Source organism: Contarinia nasturtii, unplaced genomic scaffold (assembly GCF_009176525.2).
Source record: "Contarinia nasturtii isolate CC-2019 unplaced genomic scaffold, AAFC_CNas_1.1 Cnas_scaffold_350, whole genome shotgun sequence".
NCBI lineage: Eukaryota > Metazoa > Arthropoda > Insecta > Diptera > Cecidomyiidae > Contarinia > Contarinia nasturtii.
This window is the reverse complement of record NW_022197705.1, coordinates 910,213-917,274: the sequence shown is the minus strand read 5'-3', so window position 1 is coordinate 917,274 and position 7,062 is coordinate 910,213. Positions and strand designations below refer to the sequence as shown.

General features: G+C 33.3%; 1 protein-coding gene across 6 annotated transcripts in view; it reads right to left on the bottom strand.

The window, feature by feature from the left end:
• LOC116337951 (LIM domain transcription factor LMO4) overlaps window positions 1–7,062 on the bottom strand; it is a 73,425-nt gene that overhangs the window by 16,504 nt on the left and 49,859 nt on the right. Inside the window, exon 1 of one of the 6 annotated variants that reach the window (XM_031762942.1) lies at window positions 884–998. The exons of the other annotated variants lie outside the window; for them this stretch is intronic. The gene's annotated coding sequence lies outside the window, so the exon portion shown is untranslated. Of the gene's footprint in view, window positions 1–883; window positions 999–7,062 lie in introns of those variants that run through there. 6 annotated transcript variants of the gene reach the window in all.

The window sequence follows — 7,062 nt, the reverse complement described above, 5'->3', positions numbered from 1 at the left end:
GTGCGCGCATGTATTAGTATTTCTAGACAGCATATTGTGCTCTGTTGTTATGGCTTATACGATGTCATGTGTGTGTATATGTATTGTTTGTGTTGAATTGACAATTCTATTTTGCACATGTCCATGACAACTAATAAAATGATTTCAATCAAATTATTTTAAATATTGTCTTAATAATTTATCCGAAGAATTTTTTTTTAAATATTCGGGATTAAAATTGAATCTTCTTGCATTTTTTTTAAATAAAAAATGTACAATACTTTTTTCGAACGATCTCATGAGTTTAGAGTTGTTGGTATCGCCATCTATTGAATGGTAATAAAATTAATTGTATACTCTTCATACGAAGAACACGCAACAAATCCTTTTCATAAAAAAATCTTTTTTTTTTCAGAGATGATTTTACGACCACAGCGGCAGTCTATGAATGACGATATGTTCGAAAAATTATTAATTTTAAAAGACTGTAAAGTGTGACCAAAATGAATTGTACATGGAAAAAATGTTTTAAAATATATTCTGATTGATTTGATTTGTTTATCAAATAAATATAAAAATTGAAATCATTTGATTTGATGTACACTATTCAAATAAATCAAATCATTTCATTTGATTTAAAATATACACGTCCATCCAAATAAAATCAAATGATTTATTTGATTTGAATAGTGTATTTCAAATCATGATTTTTTCCATGATTTGTTGATTTTACAAATCATTTGATTTCAAATCTGAAAGCCCTGCATATTATACATATCGACCAAATATTCTAAGCTATGTTTGTGAACGAACACATTTGTTGCCTTTATTCCAATCACTGTTCGGATTGAACACATTGAAATGTATTAAATTTCCTTGAAAATATTTAATAACTGTAAAATACCGTGAGATTGAAGGCACCTGTACGGTTTCCTTTCACGAGCAGGTTTTACTTTACACGAAGCATATGGATTTTGTTTGAGGAATATTGACAACAATTAGATGGCTTGTACGTCTTTTCCACTTTCGATAGAAGTCGAAAGGGACAAAATTGAATGTTTCTTTCATTCTCTGTTTAAAAAGAAAGAAATTCAATTAGCAATTATGAGTCTACAATAAAATCCATTAAATCTGTACTGTGCTAAAGAGAATAAAAATCATTTAATTGCTGGTCTTATTAAAATAACAAATGATTCGACTTAACCATTAGATTTCACTGAAATCCATATAAAACACATGTTTACATCTTTGCATATTTTGTTCGTTTTCTTCTCATTTCGCTCAAAATAATAGTTCCACGAATTGCCAGAGTACACAAAAAAAATATCGCGATAAAATGCTCTCATTCGCAATTATAAATGTGTTCAACATATCGGCAGAGATGATAATATTCACGGAGCAACTTTTTTAGGGTACGATTGGTGCTGGCGTAGTCGTTTTTTTTGTTTGTGTGTTCTTTTGTTTGCGATTATCGCAATGTTTATTACGTTTGAATGAACACTTTTGTACTTCAGCAATCGTTGCCTATTACGCGAATACCCTTTTTATACATCACTCTCATACAAATATGCTTGCTACAAAGTTCGACTTTGAATACGCGTCCGTGTGCATGGATCGGGATAGAAAGTGAAAAGCGGCAACTTGCTATCGTATTTCAATGATGCCAAATTAGTTTTGATTGAATGAGTATTACGTGTGCAGCAATTTTCAATACAACAAATTAATTGGCATCGAACACTTAAGAATATATCGTTTGGTATAATTTTGGGCTCAGCTCGTTACACTATTAACGCCACATTTACGATTACATAATTGGGTGAATCATTGAGATGATCACAATTGATGAGTTCTCGATACAATTTTAAATAATGTTTTTTTTTTCGCTTCATATGAAGTTGAACATATCATTGGATTTGAAGAGGGTGTAAAGGGATTTTTTTAAAGAGATTTGATAAGTAAATAAGATTCACAACATTCTCGATAAAGATTCAAAAGGCTGTCGCACTTGAAGAAAATAAACATTGCTCTGAAAATGTTTTATATATAATAATAATAATAAACGTAATCGATTTGTTTGTTGCAAACGGCAACATCATCATCATCGGTGCCCGATTTCTCAGCACATTCATAAGCGTTTAAGAAGTCTAATAAACACATTTGCGCTACTGTATATGATTGTAAGTGTGTTAGAAAGAGAGGTATCGTTACAGGGGCGATTAAATGACGGCAATATGCAGTGTAAGCATTGTTATTACCTCATCATGGACGTGTGCACAATAATAATACATATTTGTTGAGGCATTAGCCCGTAAGCACGTCTCAAGAAAGTTAAATACAGGAATATAGCGCATTGAACGCTTGTGTGCGTTTCGTCCTCGAAAAGGAACGAATTTGTTGGGCTGTCAATACACATAGGAAGTGTGATGAAAATTGGATTTGGAATTTTTTTTCCAGCAAAATGAATATATGAAATGATGAAGAGATGCAATTTGTTTATTTAAGGACGCGACGACGGAAAAAAATTGAGTATATTTTTTGGGCATTATTTTTTTTGTAGTTTTGCTGAATGTTTGCTAGCTTTTGAAAGATTATGGCTGACTAAATCCAGATTTGCCGACCAATTCAAACTTAGATGTATATGTAAATATGTCGTATCAAATATTAGTGTTTCATCATTTTGAATTGATTTTTGAATGCGAACAAGCGAACAACACTTGAAAGCATTAATGTACAGTACATTGAATACAAAATCATCACGTGATTTTTTTTTATCGATCAGAATAGACCAAATCGCGTTTATTATCAAAAGGATGAATTCAAAACACGCGTGAAGAGTACATTTTTTTCTACTGATATTTTATTCTCAATCAGCCGCTAGACGACACCAACGAAGCGCGCGTGTGTATAGTATCTATCATTGGATTGATAGCTTATAGCGCGCGACAAATTGAATCCATGAAAATTGCCACAGCAAACAGTTACATTGATTTAAATAGAAAATGTTTTTTTTTTCTCGCCGAAAATCCGAAAATCACGTCAACATTTTACCCATCAAAATGTACGGGCACTTTTTCTCGCCGACAGACGAGATGCGGTTATGAATTTATCGAAGGAAGTTATCAAACAATTATGGAAAATTACGACAAAAGAGACAGAACTATATAATTGGGTTATGTACTCTTATTGATAAATGGTTCCTCTCTCTCTCTCTTTCGGCAATGCAATAAAGTCAATGTGTAAGATTCAGTAAATTCGTTAGAAGGGAATGAATGTTTTCAGTCCAATTCCAAATACAGCAACAACCATTCAATGTACACACATACGACACAAGAGGTAATTTACGTGGGATTCTGCAAATAAACACATAACATATACTCGGAAAATGGTTCACATTGACGATAAAACCCAAATGAAAATATGTGTTCTGTGCTATGCTAATAGAGGTACTTCGAATTTGTGCAACTGAATTTCATATTATAGGACAAATACAATCTATTCATAAAATTTATAAAGCAAATTCATTAAGGAGCAAATTAAAATTTAAAGTGAATAACAAGAAAAACATTAATATTTATTCAAGTGATGTAAGCTTGTTCCCATGCTGTTTTTGCCCAGACAACTAAACAACTGCAAGACATTGTTTGCCATGCAAAGTCCTCGATTGGAAAGTAAATGTCAGTGTATACGGCGAGACGAATGAAATTGTTTAACACAATAACTATGTGCGCATGTAAGTTCGATGCAGTATTTTCTCAAATAAAATCTCCTCCCGAATAGAGCAGCCAGGCAATTGAATTTGAATTTAAAGTAACCGGACAAATAGTCGATGAAACCGACCATTACTTCATCTTAATTTTTTGCATTCATATTGGCGTGCCTTTTCGTTTAGTTTCACTTTATCCAACGCTTATATCGGTTTTTTCTGCATATTTTTTTTGCTCTGCGGAAGTGTCCTTCGTTTAACCATGTATGTATAATGTATATTGAAGATTCAGTAATATTTTCTATAGAATTTTTCAATTCTAGAGAATCGGAAGTGTGGTTCATGGTAGAGCGAATAGAAGAGAAAGAAAGAAAAAATCAATGCAAACAATTTGGATGATTAGTAAAAATTGAATTGATCCAGCCAAAAGCTACATGAAGCCGCCAATGGTATAACAGCCGAATATCGAGCGATACGTCATCACATATACAAAATCGACGTACTGACGCCACACACACAACAACCAAATTAAAACTAATGGAATTGTCTCTAAAAAACATTGAAGTGATAGAGACCATCAGCAAAAAACTTCCAAAAGCCATTGTCAACTTTTATTCGTTCGCTGTCCTTTTGATTGTCAATTTCTGTGTAAATAAATCAAATTTATTCATGCCATTTTACACGAATCATTTGCCATTAATTGGATTTGATCTAGTTTGACAAAAAATAGAGCAAACAACGTCGCCACAATGATTGTTATACATACACAGAGAAAAAAAATTTGGTAAATGTAAAGGGTAATTTGTAAGTTTAATATTACTTTACCAAATTACCGTACGAATTCTACCATTTTGTCATATTTTCAAAACAAACGACACGAACAAATTAAATTTACCCCAGCATAATATTACATTTACCAATTGCCGCGTAGCAGTCAAAACATACCTAACGTCGACATATCATCGTATTGTTCACAACCTACAACATGTCTAATCGCGTGAACTTTTGTCCGCAAAAAAATAAAAGCGAAGAGATCAAATCAGAATTGGGATTGGCAAATTTTAATAATTTGTTTATGAATAATACAGAAATCGTCGATAAAAGTGAAATCAAAATCGTCGAATTCATTACGAAGAATTTAATAACACAGTCGATGATATGTCGACGTTAGGTATGATTTGACTGCTACGCGGCAATTGGTAAATGTAATATTATGCTGGGGTAAATTTAATTTGTTCGTGTCGTTTGTTTTGAAAATATGACAAAATGGTAGAATTCGTACGGTAATTTGGTAAAGTAATATTAAACTTACAAATTACCCTTTACATTTACCAAATTTTTTCTCTCTGTGTATACATACATATAAAGCATAATGTATCAACAATAACGCATGAATGTGCCAAATATCCCTTTCCCAAATCGTTCGCCTTCGAAATCAGAACGCTCATAATTACACGCGAAGTGTAGAGGGTGCAACAAACAAATAGAACCAAAACAAAAGAACTATTTCGAATAGAATCGTATGTGATTTATCTGCCAAGATAGATCAAAGCCGCCATGAAAAACAAATACATGTATATATTTGCTCCGCACTCTTTTTCTCTCTCATTCGTACAATTTGGATTTCAACACAGTAAATAGTATTATGAATGAATACCCAAATATTGTATTAAATCATCACAAAATCCTTTAATTGCTTACTGCGATACATACGATATGCCAACATATGATTGAGAAAACGACGCCTTGTTGTGCCATTTTGTATATACATTTGGCGGCTTCGACTCCGTTTAGATGCATGTTAAAATATAATAAAAATCGCACAACGGAAAATCTTCAATTATTAATATTTGCGCATAAATCATAGCATGTGAATTTCTGGCAGTTTGAAAATTTATTACTGTTTTCACAGAAGTTATTATTATTTTCTAGTCAACATATGTGTGTATTATCTTTGCCATTTAATTCGGGGTGGTTTTGTTTGCGCTACGAAATCCTTGGCCTAACTACTAACAATTTGCCTGCTGCTGATGATATTGATGATGATTCTCTTGAGCGTTTCCCGCGTGCCATGTCATTTCCATTTCTTTCCACTTTTTTCATATGCAATTTTTCATTTGGTAAAACTTCTAATTACCAGAAAGGAGCTAAAAGGAAATCAATGTTAGACTACCATCGCTTACGCGATAAAATGGATGGAACACGACAGCCTCGACAACGACATCGAGGACGGCGATGATGCGGCATGCATAATATCATACACTATGCTTGCATGCAACTACGACAAGCGCTCTCACTGGTGAAGCAACTGTCGTATATAGATGTATAGATGATTTCGACTCTATGCCATATCCATAGTATATATACGGTTGGTACACAGTCACCAATTTATGTTTATTTGGGTTTAACAAGAAAACATTCCGCAGTCGCGTGTCTACGAATGAAGAGAACCAAACTGAACTGCATCGTAAACTAAAAGATGTGTGTGATACACTTGGAACAATTTTTTTAATGAATTAGTTTCAACTAGATTGCCAACATATATCAGTAATTCAAAAAATATGATAAAGAGGGATGGTAGCGAACGGGTGAAGGATAGAAAAGCGGCGAACGTTTGTGTGTGTATGAGAGAGAGAGAGAGACGTGGTTTGTGGAATGTGGTAATCAAACACGGACCCGGACATCGAGAAAGGATATTGATTAAAGCACATGTGAAAACTAATTTCCTGTGTGCAATGAACACATTTTGGGCTTCTTGGCGAAGGTGAATTTTGATTGAAGGTTTCAATTGTGCAATGCTTCGCATTCATTTTTGAACTGAAACCGGAACCAACGACCATTGGCATACTTTTTGCTGCAGCTACACAGGAAATTTATGAACTGAAAATAATTTGAATTTTTTTTTCGCCGTTAAATGAGAAAAAAAACAACAACAACAACATTGAAATTAATTCAATCAAAAATCATTGCGAAAAAAAAATTAAAAACGATTTTTTTTGCTTTGAATGAGAATCGAGAAACTAGACCATCTACGCAAAATAGGTGAGCTGAGGAATGTATAACTTCTCGAAATTTGGTATGCAAAATTCCAAGCAAACAGAAAAAAAAAAAAACACACATATATAATCTAGCAGTGTGCCAAGCACAAGCATATATAGTCAAAAAGCAAGACCATCCACATTCTGCGAAGAGTGAATGCTACGTGCATTCACACATCGACGTACGACGTCTACCGACGTCTATATGCGATATTGGTATTGATTTAATTTTCTAAATTGCTTTCTGTTGCTACTGAACAAGTAACGCACTGCCAACAATTTGTTTACTTGTAATATCGTAATATGAATCTGCACACACACACAACAGCCAGTATGTCGGTG